Genomic DNA, 24,097 nt, shown 5'->3' with positions numbered 1-24,097 from the left:
CTGCAGGGAATGTTCTGGTGGAAGTGAGGGTGAGGTAATGTTCCTGGAAAGGCAGGAACAATTTCACAGTGAGTGCGGCTCAATCTCAGACACCAGTGGTCCATTCTTCCTGACCTTAGCAACTCTACTCATGGTTCTACCCATGTTGTTGCCCATGAACACAGCTCTGTCGACTCACTCGTGAATTATTTCTAGTTATTCCTATGTGACCCCCAGAAAAACTAGGACTGTTAGGCACTCTGTAGTTGGTCAGTAAGCACTGATTCAGTTACCACTGAAATCATCTGGTGAGAGAAACTCCAGCCTAGTTTCAACAGCCCAGCTCATACCAAAGGATGATGGTGTACAGTCTGACAAAACAGATGCAATGCAGAGGAGATGGGGTACTATCCTGGGCATTTAGGTCCCAAAAGGAGAGAGTCAGGGGATGGCTCACATAAGGCTACAGAATACATTTTCCCATTTGTTTCAAGATATGCTAACTATTCTCCAGCCCCGAATGTGCTGCTATGACTTAAAGGTCCACCCCATCTTTGTCTACCTTATATTTTGGTCCTCAAGCCCTGAGGATTCTACTTGCTTAGAATTAAAAGTCCTGCCCAGAACATTTTACTTTGCAATCAGATAAACAATATTTCTTACAGATCAACCAAGAGCATTTCATCCTTCCTTCGTATGACTTCCACCCCAAAGTGCACAAAACGATTCAGGAAACAGACATAATAGTTGTGAAGTCAGACATAACCAGATGGTTTTCCAGTCCTGGCTATCTAAATACCATGTCATCTGTGTTACATAATTCTTACAGGAAGCACGCCGCTTTAATTGTGCAGCACAGATCATGACAGATTGCTCAGTTTTTTGACATCATTTTCTTTGGTGTTTGTTCTGCTCTGAGCACAGGGAAACTAATTATGTCCAGGTGGGGTCCAGGTGCAAGTATGTGTGCTAACTCCGGAGGGCCTGCTTATATATAAAATGGTTTCGTTGGAGTGTTCTATCTTTGAAAACTTGCTCTCTTGGCCCTTTTTAATAAGTGCTCATTTCTCTCTAAATATTCCCCCATCCCCACACTGACTAATGACTAATTGAAGTTCTACAGCAATGGAACAGGCTCTGGGAAGGAAGAGAGTCTCCACTGCAGATTGTGGGCTGCCATTCTTTACGGTCTCTCCGGAAACCTATCTGTCTTTACGGCACGTGGGCTCATTCCTGAAATTAGCATCATTATATACAGTGCTAAGATGACTTAGCTTCACTTCATGTTTATAGTAGAAAAATGTACTTGTTAAGAAGATATATCCCCTGTTATCAAAGCAACTGGAGTTTTGAAGGAGGATGTTTGGTAGTGATGGCCACACAACAATGTGAATGAACTGAGCTGTACACCTAAAGACTGTTCAAATGGTGAAATGTTATGGGATGTATATCTTGTCACATTAAAAATAAGTAACTGGTACTGTTTCTAACTTCGGGAGATGGGATCAATAGAAATTAGAGCAGTATGCCAACTTCAGATTGGTAATATTTACAGAATCCTTCCATTTGACGGGTTACTTCAGAGACCGTCACCTTATATTGGCATAGAATTGCTTTCTGGTTTGCAAAGCACTCTCAAAAACCCTATCCTACTTGGCCTTCCTTGCGTATACAAGACAAGTGGGTTTATTGCCATATTGCAAATGAAGATTGTTGCCATTATCTTTGCTAAATAACAAACTAGTGGCTTAAGAGGTGCACTCATTTGTTACTCACCAGTCTGCAATTATGGACAGCGCTTGGTGGGGCTGGCTGTCTTTGCTCCACACACCATCACTCTGAGTGGCTCACCGAGGACTAGAGGGTCCACCTCCAAGAATAGTTCTCTCACATGGCTGGCAAGCTGGTGCTGGCTGGCAGCTAGCAGCTGAGTCAGTGATGTCAGCTAAGGGTTATTCTTCACATGGTCTTCTTCATAAGGCTGCTTGGGCTTCCTAGAGCATGATCGTTAGGTTTCAAAAGTGGACGTCCCGAAAGATAGGAAATGGCAGCTCCCAGTCTCTTAAGCCTTGGGTTCCAAACCTGGCACATCATCACTTGAGGTACATTCTATTGGTCAAAGCGGGCATATTGTTCACCAATATTCAAGAGGAGCAGACATGGACCCAACCTCTTGAAGGAAGGAACAACAATCCAATTTGTGAGCATCTTTACTCTGCCACAAAGATGTCAAGGCTTAGAGTGAGTTGGCCATGGTTACTCAGGTAGCAAGTGAGACTTAACCATTCAGATTTCTCCACCAAACTATTCTGGATTAGTATCCATATAAATCCATATAAGCCATTTGAAATTATTTCTTTCCCATGAAGTCAGTGAATAATCATGCTTAAACCACTTTTCCTCTTTCAAGTGAGAGTACTGAAGTAAACTCTTAAAAGTTACTCTTTTGGGGCACCTGGGTGACTCAGTTCAGTCATGAGTTTGAGACCCACGTTGGGCTCTGTGCTGACAGCTCAGAGTCTGGAGCCTGCTTCAAATTTTGTGTCTCCCTCTCTCTCTGCCCCTCCCCCGCTCGCACGCGCTCTCTCTCTCCCCCTCTCTCTCTCAAGAATAAATTTACATTAAAAAAATTTTTTTTAAGTTACTCTTTAAAATACAAAATGCTTTGAAACACATCTCTTTCAGGTCTGAGTTCTAGGTATACCACGAAATCCTTAATTTGGTGTCTGCCAATGATTTAAACACGACCTCACATAATATTTATCACCGCCAAAATGCATACAAATGCAGTATCATATGTCTTAAATCTGAGAAATTTTAATATGAAAACTGTCATGCTTATCAAATTATCTCAAGTAGCAAGGGAATTTATTTTACGTCACCTACAAATCTCAAAGACTAAAACTGTTCTATTATGGTTAAGATGTCATTTTCACGATATGAAGTTCCCATTTAAGGTGAAGCTCTGTAGGTGAAATAACCATTTTGCTTTGAGCAATCCTACCATGCAGCCAAATTTGCTGGAAATAAACTACTCCATCAAGTGGGAAATACTGACCTATGAGGCTTCATGTTGACAAATGAGGTTGTTAAGCCATGGAGACTTGGGAAAACGTCTTTTACAATGGAGAGAGCTGGCTGACACCACCTTAACCAAGTGATCAAACTCCACATCCACATCACTAATAGTGGAACAATCTGCCATTAAATGCCTCTCAGCATGATACAGGGGGAAGGACACAGTACCACTTATAAAATAGCCCTGCAGAAAATGTCTGAAGTTGACGCTCATCAGCCTCAACACCTGACTTTCAGGACACCTTTCTCGAAGGAAGTTCCTCCACTGAACCTTAGAACACAGAAAACGAGTTGAGTAATGATTTATTCAATTTTCCCAAGAACAAACCATAACGAGTACCATTCTATCTGCATTGGGATAGAAGTTCATTCATGACATAAGATGGGTGTCATCAGACATTACAGCTTAATTCTTTCCTGGATCTTCAGTTGCAAAGGATCAAGTGAAGCAAGGAAATAATCAAACATATCCAGAACATGAGACAATCTACAAAACAATTTGCCTAGTCTGTTCAAAAAGAAAATGTCACAAAAAAGTGATATTTGTTAATTAAAGGAGACTAATGACCTCTCACAAGGGATGATTTTTGTGTATTTTTTACCTTTATCTACAAAGATTTCTATATAATATATCCTCTTTGTATCAAGCTTGTGTCCTCAAGATATAATGTCTGGGGCACCTGGGTGGCTCTGCTCGTTGGGCATCTGACTCTTGGTTTCAGCTCGGGTCATGACCTCACAGTTTGTGAGTTCAAGCCTTGCATCAGGCTCCCTGCTGATGGCCCAGAGCCTGTCTGGGATTCTCTCTCTCCTTCTCTCTCTGCCCCTCCTCTGCTGTGTCTCTCAAAATAAATAAACTTTAAAAAACCTTTAAAAAAAGATAACAACTGAGATTCACCCAAGCTATTGCATGATTCAGTATTGCTCTGTTTTTTATTGCTGTGTAGTATTCCTTTGCACAAATAACTCACAATTTATTTATCCATTTTATTGTTGATGGACATCTGGGATATTTCCAGTTTGAAGAAATTAAGAAAGCTGTTATGAGCATTCTCAAAATGCCTTTTAGTGACACATTCAATCATTTCTCTCGAGTATACACTGAGAAACAGCATTGCCAGATCATAGAGTCATTGTAAGTTGAAATTTATTAGATTCTGGTGAACAATTTTCCTAAGTGACTGAACCAATTTATACTTCCAGCCAAAGGATCTGAGAGTTCCAGATCCTCACCCCTTCTGGGAGACGGGGAGGAAGAAATATTGACCAGGAAAGCTATGAGAAAACCTTCCAGGGCAATGAAAATATTCTATTTATCTGTTAGTACTTACATAGGAATATATTTAATAAAAATTCATCAAGGTCTAAAGCAGTTCTTTTTTTTTTTTAATTTTTTTTTAATGTTTTTATTTATTTTTGAGACAGAGAGAGACAGAGCATGAGCAGGGGAGGGGCAGAGAGAGAGGGAGACACAGAATCTGAAACAGGCTCCAGGCTCTGAGCTGTCAGCACAGAGCCTGATGCGGGGCTCGAACTCACGAATCACGAGATCATGACCTGAGCCAAAGTCAGACGCTTAACCGACTGAGCCACCCAGGTGCCCCTAAAGCAGTTCTTAAAAAAATCAATTGTGAGGGAGGAGCCAAGATGGCGGAACAGCATGGAAGTTTTTTGTGTGTCTCACGTCCATGAAATACAGCCAGACCAACACTAAACCATCCTGCACACCTAGAAAACTGATGTGAGGATTAACACAACAATCTGCACAACCTGAACCACAGAATTCAGCAGGTACGTGGCACAGAGAGGTGAACTGGGGGAGAGAGAAGTGCAGAAGGCAGGGAGCCGCTTTTGCCTGCCAAGAGAGGACGGAGACAGGGCTGGGGGTGGGGTGGAGAATACGGGAAAAGCACACCCCCCAAAAGCAGCTGAAGAGAAAGTGGAAAAGTGGAATCAGCCGCAGGGACTGAACTAAAAAGGGAGAAAGGAGAAAGGAAAGGGTTTAAATTCCATTAAGACTATAAACAGGGGGGAATGCAGGGTCTGAAACTCCGCAGCTCCATACCTGGCGGTGCTGTGGTGAGAAGGGAGAATCCCCAGGAGCAGAGTGGAGTCCGGGGTTCTTCAGGCCACACGGAAGAAGCGGTTCCCCTGCTGGGAGGACACCTGGTAGAGGCTATGTGGGTCCCCCAAAGGCAAGGCTCCAGTGGACCCGGGAGAACAACCACATTCCCTGGTTGCTGGAACAAGGTCATTAAGGGTGAAGCCTGGTGCCAGATGCGTGTTGTGATTTTCCATAATCCCTGAGGCGCTGCTCCTACACTGTGTCACAAACTTTTTCCGGGGCGGGCTGGCACCCGGCCGCAGTCTCTGGGCGTCGGCAGCAGCACGGCCCGCAAACATTCCTCGGTGCGGCCGGCACCCGGCCATTGCTCGGTGAGACCCTCGCGCAGACAGGCAGATCAGGTCAAAGCCGCAGTCCCTCAGAAATAAGGGGTTGGGAAAAACAGCCACATCTGAGACAAAACTCAGGAGGGAGGTGCTGTCTGAAGCTTGGTCACGGACCGTGTAAAAGCGGGGAGTGGATGGAAGCCGAAGACAAAGGATGGGTGCGTGACTGCTGATCAGGGAGAAAAGAGTTCTGATATTAGAGACTGAATACCTGGGTGACACCATGTTCACGCTCCAGCGCATGCGCATATGCATCTACAAGCGCTACAAGAATCCAACCCGGTAAGCTAAGCAGCGCCATCTAGTGGAGAACGGAGCCATTACACTAAGCCCCGCCCAACTGGGCCAACCTCACTCTTCAGGAACACAAGTCCTTCCCCCTGCTTAGATTATGGACTATAAAGCAATTCATAGTTTGACTTCTAGGGGAAAACGAAGTAATTTCAGTCATACTTAAGTCTGTTCACTAGTCCATCTATTCAATTTTCTTTTTTTTTCTTTTTTCTATTTTTGTTTCTTTTCTTTTTCTTGAATACAGAAAGAGAAAAAATTCATTTTTATTTTCAACTCTTATTAAATATATTTTTCTTTAATTTTTTTCTACTATATTTTTTACTTTGGTGTAAATTTTTTCAGATTCTATTTTACTTCCATCATTTCATTTTAGTCTACTTCAATGTATTCATTTTTTCAAATTTTCAAACGATTTCTTTTTTTCTTTTTTTCTTTCCCCTTTTTTCTCTATTGTATCAAGCCCCTTTCAACACCCAGACCAAAACACACCTAAGATCTAGCATCATTTATTTGATTTTTTGTGTGTGTTTGTTTTTAATTTTTTAATTTTAATTTTTTTACCTCATCAATTCCTTTTCTTCCTTCAAAATGACAAAATGAAGGAATTCACCCCAAAAGAAAGAGCAGGAAGAAACGACATCCAGGGACTTAACCAACACAGATACAAGCAAGATGTCTGAACATTTTAAGACAAAAGAGCACAATTTAAGAATTAGAGAAATCAGTGACTCATTAAAAAGGAACAACATCAGTATCATAAGGGTCGCAGAAGAGGAAGAGAGAGTAATAGGGGTAGAAGGGTTATGTGAGCAAATCATAGCAGAAAACTTTCCTAACCTGGGGAAAGTCACAGACATCAAAATCCAGGAAGCACAGAGGACTTCCACCAGAGTCAACAAAAACTGACCATCAACACGGCATATCATAGTCAAATTCACAAAATACTCAGTCAAGGAAAGAATCATGAAAGCAGCAAGGGAAAAAAAAGTCCTTAACCTACAAGGGAAGACAGATCAGGTTTTCAGCAGATCTATCCACAGAAACTTGGCAGGCCAGAAAGGAGTGGCAGGATACATTCAGGGTGCTGAATCAGAAAAATATACAGCCAAGAATTCTTTATCCAGCAAGGCTGGATTCAAAATAGAAGGAGAGATTAAGTTTCCCAGACAAACAAAAATTAAAGGAGTTCGTGACCACTAAACTAGCCCTGCAAGAAATTTTAAGGGGGACTCTCTGAGGGGAGAAAAGAAGAATAAACAAACAAAGAAAGAAAGACTAAAAACAACAAAGACTACAAAGGACCAGAGAACACCACCAGAAACTCCAACTCTACAAGCAACATAATGGCAATAAATTAATATCTTTCAGTATGCATTCTAAATGTCAATGGACTCAATGTTCCAATCAAAAGACATAGGGTAACAGAATGGATAAGAAACAAGATCCATCTATATGCTATATATAAGAGACCACTTTAGACATAAAGATACCTTCAGATTGAAAGTAGGGACATGGAGAATCATCTATCATGCTAATTGTTGACAAAAGAAAGCCAGAGTAGCCATACTTATATCAGACAATCTAGACTTTGACATAAATACTGTAACAAGAGATGAAGAAGGGCATTATATCATAATTAAGGGGTCTATCCACCAAGAAGACCTAACCATTATAAACATTTATGCTCCAAATGTGAGAGCACCCAAATATATAAGTCAATTAATCACAAACATAAAGAAACTCGTTGATAATAATACCATAATAGTAGGGGACTTCAACACCCCACTTACAACAATGGAAAGATCATCTAAACAGAAAATCAACAAGGAAACAATGGCTTTGAATGACACACTGGACCATATGGACTTAACAGATATATTCAGAACATTTCATCCTAAAGCAGCAGAATATATATTCTTCTCCAGTGTACATGGAACGTTCTCCAGAATAGACCACATACTGGGACACAAATCAGCCCTCAACAAGTACAAAAAGATCAAGATCATACCGTGCATATTTTCAGACCACAATGCTATGAAACTCAAAATCAACCACAAGAAAAAATTTGGAAAGGTAACAAATACTCGGAGACTAAAGAACATCCTACTAAGGAATGAATGGGCTAACCAAGAAGGTAAAGAGGAAATTAAAAAGTTCATGGAAGCCAATGAAAATGATAACACCACAACCCAAAACCTCTGGGATGCAGGAAAGGCAGTCATAAGACGAAAGTATATAGCAATCCAGGCCTTCCTAAAGAAGGAAGAAAGATCTCAGATACACAACCTAACCTTACACCTTAAAGAGCTGGAAAAAGAACCGCAAATAAAACCCAAAACCAGCAGAAGACAGGAAATAATCAAGATTAGAGCAGAAATTAATGCTATTGAAACCAAAAAAAACAGAACAGTAGAACAGATCAGAAGCTGGTTCTTTGAAAGAATTAACAAAATTGATAAACCACTAGCCAGTTTGATCAAAAAGAAAAAGGAAAGGACCCAGATAAATAAAATCAAGAATGAAAGAGGAGAGAACACAACTAACACAGCAGAAAAAGAAACAATAATAAGAGAATATTATAAGCAATTATATGTCAATAAAATGGGTAATCTGGAAGAAAGGGACAAATTCCTAAACACATATACTCTACCAAAACTGAAACAGGAAGAAATAGAAACTTTGAAAAGACCCATAACCAGTAAGGAAATCAATTAGTAATCAAAAATCTGCCAAAAAACAAGAGTCCAGAGCCAGATGGCTTTCCAGGGGAATTCTACCAAACATTTAAGGAAGAGTTAACACCTATTCTCTTGAAGCTGTTCCAAAAAATAGAAATGAAGGAAAACTTCCAAACTCTTTCTATGAATCCAGCATTACCTTGATTCCAAAACCAGAGACCCCACTGAAAAGGAGAACTATAGACCAATTTCCCTGAGGAACATGGATGCAAAAATTCTCAACAAGATATTAGCCAACTGGATCCAACAATACATTAAAAAAATTATTCACCACGACCAAGTGGGATTTATACCTGGGAAGCAAGGCTGGTTCAATATCCACAAAACAATCAATGTGATTCATCACATCAATAAAAGAAAGGACAAGAACCATATGATCCTCACAATAGATGCAGAGAAAGCATTTCACAAAATACAACATCTTTCTTGATAAAAACCCTCAGGAAAGTAGGGATAGAAGGAGCATGTCTCAAGATCATAAAAGCCATATATGAAAGACCCAACACTAATATCATCCTCAATGGGGAAAAACTGAGAGCTTTTTCCCTAAGGTCAGGAACAAGACAGGGTTGTCCACTCTCACCACTGTTATTCAACATAGTGTTGGAAGTCTTAGCCTCTGCAATCAGACAACACAAACAAAAGGCATCCAAATCAACCAGGAGGAGGTTAAACTTTCACTCTTCGCAGATGACATGATACTCTATATGGAAAACTCAAAAGATTCCACCAAAAAGATGCTAGAACTGATTCATGAATTCAGCAAAGTTGCAGGATATAAAATCAATGCACAGAAATCAGTTGCATTCCTATACACCAACAATGAGGCAATAGAAAGAGAAATCAAGGAATCTATCCCATTTACAATTGCACCAAAAACCATAAAATACCTAGGAATAAATATAACCAAAGAGGTGAAAAATCTATACACTGAAAACTATAGAAAGCTTATGAAAGAAATTGAAGAAGACACACAAAAAAAAAAAAAATGGAAAAAGATTCCATGCTCCTGGATAGGAAGAACAAATATTGTTAAAATGTCGATACTACCCAAAACAATCTACATATTCAATGCAATCCCTATCAAAATAACACCAGCATTCTTCACAGAGCTAGAACAAATAATTTGCTAGAACTAAAATTTGTATGGAACCAGAAAATACCCTGAATAGCCAAAGCAATCTTGAAAAAGAAAACTAAAGCGGGAGGCATCGCAATCCTGGACCTCAAGGTATACTACAAAGCTGTAATCATCAAGACAGCATGACTGGCACAAAAACAGACACTCAGATCAATGGAACAGAATAGAGAACCCAGAAATGGACCCACAAATGTATGGCCAACTAATCTTTGACAAAGCAGAAAAGAATATCCAATGGAATAAAGACAGTCTCTTCAGCAAGTGGTGCTGGGAAAACTGGACAGCAACATGCAGAAGAATGAACCTGGACCACCTTCTTACACCATACACAAAAATAAACTCAAAATGGATGAAAGACCTAAATGTAAGACAGGAAGCCATCAAAATCCTCAGGGAGAAAGCAAGCAAAAACCTCTTTGATCTTGCCCGCAGCAACTTCTTACTCAACGTGTCTCCAGAGGCAAGGGAAACAAAAGCAAAAATGAATTACTGGGACCTCATCAAAATAAAAAGCTTCTGCACAGCAAAGGAAACAATCAGCAAAACTAAAAGGCAACTGACAGAATGGGAGAAGATATTTGCAAATGACATATCAGATAAAGGGTTAGTATCCAAAATCTATAAAGAACTTATCAAACTCAACATGCAAAAAACAAATAACCCAAGGAAGAAATGGGCAAAAGAGATGAATAGACACTTCTCCAAAGAAGACATCCAGATGGCCAACCGACACATGAAAAAATGCTCAACATCACCCATCATCAGGGAAATACAAATCAAAACCACAATGAGATATCACCTCACACCTGCCAAAATGGCTGACATTAACAACTCAGGCAACAACAGATGTTGGCGAGTATGCGGAGAAAGAGGATCTCTTTTGCACTGCTGGTGGGAATGCAAGCTGGTGAAGCCACTCTGGAAAACAGTATGGAGGTTCCTCAAAAAACTAAAAATAGAACTACCCTACAACCCAGCAATTGCACTACTAGGTATTTATCCAAGGGATACAGGTATGCTGTTTCAAAGGGACACATGCACCCCAATGTTTATAGCAGCACTGTCAACAACGGCTTTTTTGGAAAAGCCCAAATGTCCATTGATGGATGAATGGATAAAGAAGATGTGGTGTGTGTGTGTATATATATATATATATATATATATATACATATATATATATATATATATATATATATATATGTAATGGAGTATTACCCAGCAACCCAAAAGAATGAAATCATGCCATTTGCAACTACGTGGATAGAACTAGAGGGTATTATGCTAAGTGAAATTAGTCAGAGAAAGACAAATATCATATGACTTCACTCATATAAGGACTTTTAAGACACAGAACAGATGAACATAAGTAAAGGGAAGCAAAAACAATATAAAAACAGGGAGGGGGACAAAACATAAGAGACTCTTAAATATGGAGAACAAAAAGAGGGTTCGTGGATGGGGTGATGGGCTAAATGGGGAAGGGGCATTAAGGAATCTACTGAAATCATTGTTGCACTATATGCTAACTAATTTGGATGTAAATTTAAAAAATAAAATTTAAAAATTTTTTAAAAATCAATTGTTAAAAAAGTAATCAAGGTCCACACTTGAGATTTGTGCATTTTGTAGGTCGGTTCTACATCAATGAGAGAAGAGAGACCAAGAGGCTAACAGCCTTAACAAGCAAACTTATGGCAGAGTCTGGACCGACTCCCGGTTCAAAATGAAAACCAGTTATTAAAGATCATTGGGAGTCAACTGGAGAAGTGGTAATGTGGACCAAATGTTAAATGTTATCAGAGAATTATTTTACATTTTCTCAGGTGTGAGCGTTGTATTGCGGTTGTGTAGGAGAATGTCCTTACTAGGAAATGTACCCTGGAGTATTTAGGGGTGAAGTGTCATGATGTCTGTAATTTACTTTCAAACGGTTCAACAAATATGCCTGTGTGGGAGGAGGGTGGAATGTATTCACACAGAGACAAAGATAAAACAAATACGGAAAAAATGTTAACCACTGTTGAATTGAGGTAGTGGGTATAAAGGGGTCTGTTACATTTTTTTTTTCAACTTTTCCGAATATTTTTAAATTTCTATAATAAAAACTTGTGGGGTGGGGGGAGAATATAGAAACCTGAAGTAACCACCTGAAAATGACAAAGTAACAAAGAAGACCCTAGGACAAAATCTAGGAATCTTGACTTCTAATTCTATGCCCTCCAGGACATCGTTTCTTCCCGGTGTCACAAACCGATTGTTAAATATGAACATGCTTTTTTATATCAATTTCCTTCTGCAAGGTACCCCCAATAGTCCAACCAGATGACACAAAGACACCCCAGATTTCTTTTCAAAATAAATTGAACTTGCATTCTGCCCACAGACCTACACCTCTCTCTGCAAATATCTCTCCTCCTCCCCCTCTCTCTCTCCTTCTCTTTCTTACTTTCTGTCTGTCTGTCTCTCTCTCTCTGCCACCCCCTCTAGACACCTCCCTCAGGTTTACACAGCCACTTTCAAAACCTCGCCACAACCACTTTACTCACGTCCAAATTCCCTTCTTCTAATGCAAAAGCTAAATTGAAAGCTGAGTGGCCGAGGCAGCACACAAAGCCCCCGTGATCCCCCTCTCCCCCCAGGGCAGGAGGGGGACACCAGACAACGCAGCTCTTCTGTTTGAGGTTCACTAGCCCAGCTGCAGTGCTGAGCGGAGCTTCTCAGGTGGCTGGGCCACTTTGAAGGTTTACTTTCAATTAAAAAAAAAAAAATAAGAAGAAGAAAGAAGCCAAATCAGCAGCTGTCAGGGATGCAGGGAAGATTTATTCAGGGTGGTCAAAGGGGAGCGGCCAGCAGTAAAGGCCTGGAGATAGACGGGAAGGAAATTCAAGCTGGAGAGAGAAATTCCTCCTGGCAAGGTCAGGCCGGCACTGGGCTGGTCCTTCTGGGTAAGGCGGCGCTGAATCCGATTGCGGGGCTCGGTCACAGGGGAAAAGAGGGTCCTGTTTGCAGACACTTGGAGGGTGGGCTTGGGGAGGTGAGCTACCCAGGGGAAGTCAACCTATCGGGCCTTGAACGCACAGCTTATTAATCAGATGAAACCAGGCCTGCGGGATCAAAACATGACTGATTTTAAAATTGCTTCCTGATTCAAAAGCTGGTGTTGCCCACCTCAAAATGTGATGAGGGGTGAGGAGGCCAGGTCCCCGGGCAGTTCTGCAGGCACAGAGCCTCCATTGAAGTCTGCCTGTGTGGAAAAGCCACGCAGATGTGGAGAGAATAGAGGCAGCCAGGGTCTGCGGTTTTATCACCTTTCATTTCCTGTCTCTGTTCTTCTATGGCTTCAGACATTTGACGCGCTATTGTGAAAACTAATGTGTGCTTTTCAGATAGAATGAGCCAAGTTCCCAGTTAACCCTGATCAATGCCCAAGTAACTAATAGAAGTAAACAGTTAAGCTTACAGGCCCCAGTTTGAAAACACTATCTTCTCAGCCTCTCTCCCCAAGGCTACCCTCCTTCTCCTTCCCACCCAATCTTGGAGGCCATGGGAATATAGAAGCCAGAGTGGGTTCTATGCCCCACACCCTTCCGCCAGAGGTGCTAAGTGTCCAAATTACACCTGCTCGAATTGCACCATGGGTAACAAAGGTTACTATGAAGCTGCTGTTTGTGCCTATGGATGTTGCCCAAATATCCCAGACTTCATTAGCCTGTGATTACTTTAAACATGAATATATATGTATATACACATACATACATAATTTTATTGTAATGTAGACAGAAAAAGAAGCATTTAATTTTCAAAGAAATTATAATAGACTAAGCCTACACCTGTCTGATCCCCAGACATTGGCCTTTTTTGTACCCATCCTGTCGTTTCTGACAGATGCCCTTGCACACGCCCACAAGCCAAACTGTCAGCTGCAGTCAGCATGAGGCAACCACCATTTTTTCCATCTCCAGCTCTCCTTTGTCCTTGCCCACCACACGTGAAGTCTCCTGCATGGGGAAGGCACAGTACTGCCAGTGCCCGGCAGGAGAATCCAGTGGTCATACTGAACTCCAAACGATGTGGAGACCGAGTTCTCAGAACAGTGCTGGGCTCCTGGCAACATGGAGGAAAACGCATCCTTCCTAGCTCTGTGTCATACTTTGACATCTGGTCACCCAGGCAGTTCTGTTATGCCAAGAGAATCACAAAGTCTTTCTGGAGATTTTTTTATCAACTTCTGGATCACCCTTTGCCTGGAAGAGAGTCCTCAAGTAAAATAATTCTAGCAACTTGTGGTCCTCATTCCTCTCTCCAAAGAAGTTCAAATATAAGCCAGGAAGATAAAATTTCTCATTCCCAAACTGCAAAACAAAACTTCACAGAATTTTAATAAATGAAATGTATATTGACTGATAGAGATGGAATGAAAGTATAATCTGCATCAACAGGATCTGGGACTCTCCTAAGTCAAAATTTTGTGTAAATCTAAAAAACCTACCAACACTGAGGAATGCCCCAACTAAATGGAATGGAACATTGGGGGCAAGATAAAGATTCTAAACTTGGCTTAGACTCATGGAACACAGTGTAACAAGAAATTATAAATGATTACATAATTAAAATAATTTCTCCTTTTACCTCCTAATATTACAAGCTGCTTTTGGGGCTGGACATTAACTAGACCTGAGCTGCAATACCAGAATTAGCCAGTAGATAGTGCTGTCTTAAAAGGAGAAAACAATATCGAAAACTGCTTTTAGGAAGATAATCGAAGTTAGAGGATCATGAGTTCACAGCTGCCTCCGACTATTAAAGTTTTGGATACTTGGGCATACCAATCTTATAAATACACAGCTACTTTGGGGGGTCACCAAGAAATGTAAAGAATAGATGAAAAAGAAATGCCAGTAAAATAATAGTTTAGGAAAGATGTGCATAGGTTTGTGTATGTGTAAGAATAAGAAGAGAATTACTGTTTTCAGTGAATTTTGGAGAAGAAAGATTTTTCCAGTTTTATTGAGAAATAATTGACATATATCACCGTATAGGCTTAAGGTGTCCAGCATGATGGCTTGATTTATACACATGGTGGAAAAATTGCCACAATAGGCTCAGCTAACATCCATCTTTTCATATAGATACAATAAAAAGAAAAGAATAAAGGAAAAATTTTTTTTTCCTTTTGATAAGAACTCTCAGGATTTGCTCTCTTAATGACTTTCCTATATATCATACAGCCGCATTAGCTATAGTCATCATGTTATACACTATATCTTGGTACTCATTTCTTTTATAACTGGAAGCTCGTACTTTCTGACCACCTTCCTCCAATTCCCCACCATTGATCTCCACCTCTGGCAGTCACCAATCTGGTCTCTGTATCTGTGAGTTTGTTGGGGTTCTTTTATTTTGTTTTGGGGTTTTTTTAAGATTCCATATATAAATAAGATAACGCAGTATTTGTCTTTCTCTGTCTGACTTATTTCACTTAGCCTAATGCCTTCAAGGACCATCCATGTTGTCACAAATGGTAGGATTTCCTTGTTTTTTCATGGCTGAGTAATATCCCATTGTATATATATACTACAATTTCTTTATCCATACATCCATCAGTGGACACTTGGGTTGTTTCCATGTCTTGACTATTGTAAATACAATTGCTGAGAACATGGGGACACAGAGATCCTCTATTACCTTTGGATATATTCCCAGAAGTGGAAATCCTAAATCATATGTTAGTTCTATTTTAAAATTTTTGAGCATCCTTCATACTGTTTTCCATAGTGGCTGTACCAATTTTCAATCCCACCAACAGTGCACTAGGATTCCCTTCTCTCCACATCCACGTGAGCATTTGTTATCTCTTGTCTTTTTGATGATGGCCATTCTAACAGACGTGATGGGATATCACACTGTGTTTTAGTTTGCATTTCCCTAACCAATTGGTGATGTGGAACATCTTTTTGTGTACAACAAGTACATATACTTTCATGTATCTTCTTTGGAAAAATGTCTATTTAGGTCCTTTGCCCATTATTTAATTGGGTTATTTGGGGGTTTTGCTATTGAGTTATGTGAGTTCTTTATGTGTTCTGGGTATTGACCCCTTATGAGACCCATGATTTGCAAGTATTTTCCCATTCCATAGGTTGTCTTTTCAGTTTGTTGATAGTTTCTTTTTGCAGAAGCTTTTTGGGGGGGAAGAAAAATTTTTCATAGGCTTTGGAGATCCTGTAATGCAGTGATTTTATTTATTTATTTTTTTGCAGTGATTTTTTTTTAAAAAGCAATAGTTTGTCATGTTTTCACAAAGGAAAGATTAGCAGATGAAACAAATGAAATAGGCACAGAAAAACTTTTATACTTTCCTTTTAGTCTTAAGGGGTTTTTAAAAGATTCCTTGAGAAAAGATTCTTGTTCTTGGAATATGCATGTCTGTGTATGTGTGTGTGTGTCTATGTGTGTGTGTGTTGTGTTTTTGTGTGGCTGTGGAGGGAGTAGATCTGTGTGGGTGTATAGATGTGTGTATGGGTTGCTGTGGGTGTGTGGATATGTGTGTGTTTGTGGATGTGTGTGGGTGGATGTGGGAAGATGTATGAGACAAGGTGGATGCGTGTGTGTTTGTGGATGTGTGTGCACACTAGTGCCCTTATGGGAGCACCTTGGCTCAGTCATACCTTCTAGTGGGGGCCGGGGGCGGGGGAAGGTCGTTGTTTTGTTTTTACAGAGTTTATACAGCCTTCCCTGATTTTATGAGCTTAATTCAATTTAAAATATTGACAAGTGAGATGGCTGTTATCAGATTTCTTTGAATTGTAACACAAAACCATATTGCCTATGTATTTATTCAGCGGCCGCTCCTCCAGAAACGCGAAGCAGAAAAACTATGTGGAATTACTGCCATCTTGTGGAGAAAATAGAGCCTAACTATTGTGAAAGTGGGGGAAAGGACCATTATGTTTGGGTTTCCTTGATTTGGATTTGTTTTGTGTTTATTTGATTTGATTTGGGGTTTTGTTGAGTTCGTTTACACTCACTTCCTCATAAAAGCTCTGATTCACTAATGTTCCTGTGTGGGAGGAGTAAGCAGAGATTTGCTAAGTGTGGAGAGGCCGTGTGGGATGGGGCTTATGCATCCTGGCGCTAGTGTCAGACTCCCTGAGTTCAAGTTTGGTGACGTTACCTGCTGATTATATCACTGGGGCAAGTCATCTACTCTCTTTGTTCTTTAGTTTCCTTGTCCACTGCAGAAGAATAACAATGGTGTCTGTTTTACACAGGTGTTCTAAGGGCTAAGGCAATTAATCCTGTCTGTCACGTACACAAGTTTCCACGTTATCATTATCCATGCAAATCCTATTGTAGCTTTTTCCAGTGGAAGCCTTGTCTATGCTGGTCAGAGAGAACAGCTACATGGCCTTGCCATGGAGGGACTGGGTTGCTTGGAGAGACAGAGACAGACAGGGTAATTCTGCAACAGCACAGCTGTAGGGCACTGCCCTCTCTTGCCTCCCTACAAACATCACTATAAACGAACCATTCATCATGCTGTGTCACTTCGTGGCTGTGCACATTTGTGTGCAAGTCCCTGTTGATTCCAAGCTAGCTGACATGTAACCCTTAAAGGCAAGGATGGACTCCACCTAACCTGCCCCCCACCCAGTGCCCACTATCTGATGGGAACACTGTTGGAGCTATTTTCTCAAAGCAGCATACATTATCCTCAGTCTGGAGAGCAATGTAGAAGGATGTGGGCTTTAGAACTCCAGGCGACCCTCTTCTGGATCCTCATGAATGCTAGAGAGTAAGGAATACTGAGGACTAGATCAGGGTGTCCAACTCCGTACCAGGGGGACCACAGGCCCTTGAGAGCTATTCGTAGGTCAGTAATTGTGAACTTCAGCCCAGCCTGAGCCAGTGAAATTAGAGGAACAAAACCCAAAAATAAAGGTTGAACTCAAAACAGTTGTCTTCCAGAAACAGGAAGTCAGAAAAGAGAACGTCCAACAAGTTGCTTAACTGCTACCTTGGCCATTACCCAGATAGCCTAGATTGGGGCAAGAGCACAGGAAAGATAGAGCAATCATTCTGAAAACATTTGTCTTCCAGGTTCTTAGAAGGACCAGATAAAAGCCTTTCTATCAAGGAAAAAGTATAACTTTTATGTCTTTATCTTGACTATTAAAAGCTTCAGGAAAGGCTGAACATCAGAAAAAGGTTTCAACAATTCTCTAAACTTTCCTTAGGATTTCCATTGCTCTGCTGATGTTGCCCATCTGTTCTTACATGCTGTTGAACTTATCCATTCATCATAGTTGTTTTAAATTCCCGGTCTGATCATTCCAACATCTCTGCCATGTCTGGTTCTGATGCTCTCTCAATGTATTCAAATTGTGGTTTTTTTGCCTTTTGGTATGCCTTGTCATTTTTTCTGCTAGCCAGATTGGATGTACTGAATAAAAGGACCTGCTGTCAATAGGCCTTTATAATGTGATGGGGAGGGGAGTGGAGGGGAAGTGCTCTTTAGTCCTGTGATTAGGTCTAGGTCTTTTACGGAGCCCTTGACTCTGAACTGTGAACTCCACAAACTTTCTGGATTTTTTTTTCTCCACAGTTAAATGGGTCAGGATGGCTACTGCCAGCTGGAATTGGGTACTTTCTTCCCCCAAGGTCAGTTAGGCTCTGTAATACCTCAGCAGGTTAACTAACCTGCTCTGGTTAACCAACAGTTACCTAAACTTTTCCTGCAGGATGTTTCCTTTTATGGTCAACTCCTTGTGATCTGTGGTAAGAGAACAGAGAAAGGCAGAATTGCAATCTGAACAAGATAAATTCGGCTTCTTCCGCTAATCCTTCATAGAGCTACTTATCACTAACCAGACTGGCTGGTTCTATTTAAAGTCTTGTCCTTTCCCCTCTTCTTCTCAGAAGTTCAGGCATAGAAAGACATCACTACAGGCGTGAGCAAGGAGAAAAGCATTCAAAAAAGACAGACTGTTTAATACAAACCGCACAACCAGTTGCAATGGAGTTACGTTGCGGGACCTGACTTAAGGTAGAAACTTGAAGAAACTGAAGGAGGCAATTAAGGGAGAGACGTACATAGCTAAGAACAGCTTGTTGAAACTTGTGATGCCCTTTCTCTTCCATCCCCACAACGCAACTTTACCCTCATGGGTGCATCTACCCTATTCGTTTATGATGGTTCAAAATCAATTACCCTTGCTATGAAGTCATTTTGCAATGACTATGTTTCTGTGGAGAAGTAGGTCTGCCCTTAAAAAATGTCTGTCGCATTACATAAGAATGTGTATGTCTCTTTTCTCAGCTCCCACAAAAGAACGAGTGATGTAAATATCTACATCTCTCTGGAAATCAACACGGTAGGGTAAGCGCTTGCCATGTCAGCTACCTATTGCTGAATACAAACCACTCCCAAAATGCAGTGTCTTGCCATTGCTCAGGAGTCTCTGGCTTAGCCGAGTGATTCTTCTTGTCTGGGCCACACTAGGCTCCCTTCAGCTGGTCTTGGTTAGCCTGCATTTGCCCATGCACCTCCAATTGGCTGCTGAGTCATGCAGGGTCCAGCTGCTCCAAGATGGGCTCAGCTACTACAGCTTGATTCTGCTCCACATGGTCTCGCATCCTCCAGTCGCGCAACCTGCGTGTGTGCACCTGACAGCTGAGCAAGGTTCTAAGAGTGAGAAGAGACATGCACAGGCCACTTGAGACCCATCTGGCTTGTCACTTCTGCTGCCTATTAGTAGCAGCTTATTGGCCACAGCAAATCCCTCTTGATGAGAAGAGCTGCAAAGTTACATTGCAAAGGGTGGGGATACAGGAAGGGATAGAGAATTGTGTCCATTTGGGCACGCTCACACGATGTATAAGGAAGACAATCAGATCTTCACGATATCCCCAATGTTTGAATATCCCCTAGAATAGATTTTATTATCTCTTTCCTCTTCTTTTGGTAACTGTACCTCTCTTCATTTAAGGAAACGGTTTCTCCCTCTCCAGGTCGCATAGTTTGAATGGGCTGACCCTACTTCCCTGCCACAGAGATTAGTCTGAAGGAGGAACTAACCCAAGAGGGCAGTACTAGCATCTACTCTCCCCCACAGGGATTGGTCCTGAGATATTAACACAAGGTAACCATTGGGCACTCAATTGATATTTTCCAAGATTTTTTTTTTCTTATCATTACTAGGAGAGGTGCTGTCCCCATCGGATCAAGAAGAACATGAGCATTCATCATCCCAGCCTTATGGAGAAGCCACATGTAAAATAAAGTTGTCACAGTGTCCCTGGACTATCTCATACCATTGTGTTTCTGCACTTTGGCAACAGAAACCAAGACACTCACTTTGACCCAGGTGGTTCAAATGGTATTTCTGTCACTTGTAACTTAAGGAATCCTAACTGAAAGAGCCCCAGAACATAAAATTTCAAACAGAAAAGGCCACATTTGTACTTTCTGGGGTACTCACTAGTTTCATGAATCACTCTTCTTTTTACATATAGAGCAGGAGTTGTAATTCCCATGGTGGAAGGAAACAACCAGTAAATGGAAGTAACTAAATGAAGGAAAGTATCCTGCCCCACCCACCATGGAAGTCTGAGCACTGGCGACCCCACCCCTTTGGCATCTAAGCCCTAACTATTGGGCATGAAGCATCAGTTAGAACTCCAAGTATTGGTCCTCTGGGATCCCAGATTCTCTTTGATTCTCTTTCGTTTCTCTCTGTCCCTAAAGATGGTTATTGCTCGCTTAAGTTATTATGTATGGACTCTGTCAACATCTACTTCTTTCTCATTTAGCTTTCCAATAGCCTGTATTTACCCAAGTCTTTGTATTAAATTCCTTCTGTTTGAAATAATTAACATACCCTCTGTTTCCTTGACTCAACCCTGACTGATAACAATCATTAGAACACAAAGTTTATTTTGTATGCTAGAATTTCTTTTTCTGAAATCATAATGTGAAAAATAATTTCTTCAAATGCCAAGATCCTTGCTACAAGAAAGTAGTTACCAACCAGCCACAAAAAAGACTTCTGTAAAATAGTTATGATTGTTCTGTTACTTATATCAAAGCCCTCATGATTCGTAAAAAGACTGGACCTGAAGTGTCAGTCATAATTAGCATTTATATCCCTAAATCTGTCTTCGCTCTTCTTGAATCTATTTTTCTTAACGTTTATTTATTTTTGAGAGAGAGAGAGAGAGAGCTTGGGCGGGGTGGGTAGAGAGAGAGGGAGACACAGAATCTGAAGCAGGCTCCAGGCTGTCAGCACAGTCCATCTTGGAGCTTGGAGCCACGAACCGCAAGATCATGACCTGAGCCAAAGTCAGATGCTTAACCGACTGAGCCACCCAGGTGCTCCTTCTTGAATCTATTTCTTTCTCTTTTAAAATTTTAAATATGTATATATTTTTATTTTTAATTTTTTTAAAAATATAATTGATTGTCAAGTTGGCTAACATGCAGTGTGTACAGTGTGCTCTTGGTTTTGGGGGTAGATTCTTGTGGCGCATTTGCTTACATACAACACCCAGTGCTCATCCTGACAAGTGCCCTCCTCTATTTCTAAACAGGTCAACCAAAGCCAACGCTCAGGAAACAACATTCTAAGAAATGTTCTGCTAATTATACCAGTGAAATTGGGTCTGGATTTAAAATGTGTTAGTATTTTAAATTTTGAAAAATACGTATTTTAAAATACTTAAAATTAAGTATTACATATTGTAATTTTAAAGTATTTTAAATACTTTAAAGTATTTTAAATCAATTTGAAATTAGGTATTTTTATTTAAAATTTAATAATTATTTTTAAGTCAGCTCTATATGTGGGGAAAGGGACAATAATTACTCATCTAGAATAGGAAACTTCATTTCAGGGAAAAATTCACCTGAGGATATTGTGAGAAGTTTAGATATACAAACGCGTGTTTCTAAAAATGGAATTACATTATTTTTTTTCCCTAGAAACACCTACACCAAACTAATAATTATGACTGTTTCTTGGTTACAGGAATTGTTTTATTATTGTCTTTTTATGATCAGTACATACTACTTTACTTATAATGCAAAATATATTTTGAAGTTTCTCCAGGGCAAATTTAAAAGCCTTGGATTTTAAACCTAGAATTTATATTCCATATTTAAGGAAAATGCCTAATGAATTCCTCCTCAATAAATATCTACTGCGCACCTGTGGGGTGCCTAACACTACAGTTAGAGAACCCCCAAATAAAACTCCTACCCTATGGAATTTAAATCAACAAAGTTCATCGGCATCTTTACAGTTAGGTAGCTAACACGTGGTAGACTCCTAATAAATGTTTGTTAAATGAATACATGATGGTACCATCAAAAGTATTTATTTATTCAAACACTCATTTCACGGAGGCTTGGCCTTGTTCTGTTCATTCATCGTACATGTATCATATTTCATCACTTCTAAGACACACATTGCTCACATTTCAACAACTCTGAAATCAGAATGGGACTTACTATCAATGTGATTTTTAAAGTATTGTTTCGTTGGGGCTCCTGGGTGGCTCAGTCAGTTAAGCATCCACTCTTGATTTCTGCTCAGGTCATGATCTCATGGTTCGTGAGTTCAAGTCTCATGTCGGGCTCTGCGCTGAGAGCATGGAGCCTGCTTGGGATTCTCTCTCTCCCTTTGTCTCTGCCCCTCCCTGCTCGTGTGCTCTCTCTCAAAAATAAATGAATATTATAAAAATGCACATTTTTTAAAGCAACAAATATTATTTCATAGACAGTTTGCAGCATTTTCTTTGAAGTGGCAAAAAAAATAACAGTATGTTTTACATTGTTTAGCACACTGAAGATATCATGCCAATCCTTTCTGGCCTGCCAAGTTTCAAAAGAGAGATCAGTCACGAGTCTTATAGGTCTCCCTTTATATGTGAGGGCACGTTTATCCCTTGCTGCTTTCAGAATTTTCTCTTTATCCTTGTATTTTGCCAGTTTCACTATGATATGTCGTGCAGAAGATCGATTCAAGTTACGTCTGAAGGGAGTTCTCTGGCCTCTTGGATTTCAATGCCTTTTTCCTTCCCCAGTTCAGGGAAGTTCTCAGCTATAATTTCTTCAAGTACCCCTTCAGCACATTTCCCTCTCTCTTCCTCCTCTGGGATACCAATTATGCGTATATTATTTCTTTTTAGTGTATCACTTAGTTCTCTAATTTTCCCCTCATACTCCTGGATTTTTTAATCTCTCTTTCTCTCAGCTTCCTCTTTTTCCATAACTTTATCTTCTAGTTCACCTATTCTCTCCTCTGCCTCTTCAATCCGAGCCGTCGTCGTTTCCATTTTGTTTTGCATTTCGTTTAAAGCGCTTTTCAGCTCCTCGTGACTGTTCCTTAGTCCCTTGATCTCTGTAGCAAGAGATTCTCTGCTGTCCTCTATACTGTTTTCAAGCCCAGCGATTAATTTTATGACTATTATTCTAAATTCACTTTCTGTTATATTATTTAAATCCTTTTTGATCAGTTCATTGGCTGTTGTTATTTCCTGGAGATTCTTCTGAGGGGAATTCTTCCGTTTGGTCATTTTGGATAGTCCCTGGAGTGGTGAGGACCTGCAGGGCACTTCCCCTGTGCTGTGGTGTATAACTGGAGTTGGTGGGCGGGGCCGCAGTCTGACCTGATGTCTGCCCCCAGCCCACCGCTGGGGCCACAGTCAGACTGGTGTGTGCCTTCTCTTCCCCTCTCCTAGGGGCGGGATTCACTGTGGGGTGGCGTGGCCTGTCTGGGCTACTTGCACACTGCCAGGCTTGTGGTGCTGGGGATCTGGCGTATTAGCTGGGGTGGGTAGGCAAGGTGCACGGGGGCTGGAGGGGCAGGCTTAGCTCGCTTCTCCTTAGGTGATCCACTTCAGGAGGGGCCCTGTGGCAGCGGGAGGGAGTCAGATCCGCTGCCGGAGGTTTGGCTCCACAGAAGCACAGAGTTGGGTGTTTGCGCGGAGCGAGCAAGTTCCCTGGCAGGAACTGGTTCCCTTTGGGATTTTGGCTGGGGGATGCGCGGGGGAGATGGCGCTGGCGAGCGCCTTTGTTCCCCACCAAACTGAGCTCTGTCGTCCGGGGGCTCAGCAGCTCTCCCTCCCTTTGTCCTCCAGCCTTCCCGCTTTCTGAGCAGAGCTGTTAACTTATGACCTCCCAGACGCTAAGTCGCGCTTGCTGTCGGAACACACTCCGTCCGGCCCACCCCCCCCCCCCCCCCCCCGCTTTTGCCAGCCAGACTCAGGGGCTCCGCTTGGCCGGCGAGCCGCCCCTCCGCCCCGGCTCCCTCCCGCCAGTCCGTGGAGCGCGCACCGCCTCGCCGCCCTTCCTACCCTCTTCCGTGGGCCTCTCGTCTGCGCTTGGCTCCGGAGAGTCCGTTCTGCTAATCCTCTG

General features: G+C 41.3%; 1 long non-coding RNA gene across 1 annotated transcript; it reads left to right on the top strand.

The window, feature by feature from the left end:
• The first annotated feature begins 4,822 nt into the window (after positions 1 to 4,822).
• LOC107179033 lies at positions 4,823 to 19,935 on the top strand. The gene is made up of 3 exons (XR_001509568.1): positions 4,823 to 4,848; positions 11,311 to 11,450; positions 19,883 to 19,935. It is a non-coding gene; the product is annotated as an uncharacterized LOC107179033 (long non-coding RNA).
• The last annotated feature ends 4,162 nt before the right edge of the window (positions 19,936 to 24,097 follow it).

The sequence above is a fragment of the Panthera tigris genome, chromosome D3 (assembly GCF_018350195.1).
Source record: "Panthera tigris isolate Pti1 chromosome D3, P.tigris_Pti1_mat1.1, whole genome shotgun sequence".
Lineage (NCBI taxonomy): Eukaryota > Metazoa > Chordata > Mammalia > Carnivora > Felidae > Panthera > Panthera tigris.
Note: the sequence above shows the minus strand (reverse complement) of the source record. Positions and strands in the feature narration are given on the sequence as shown.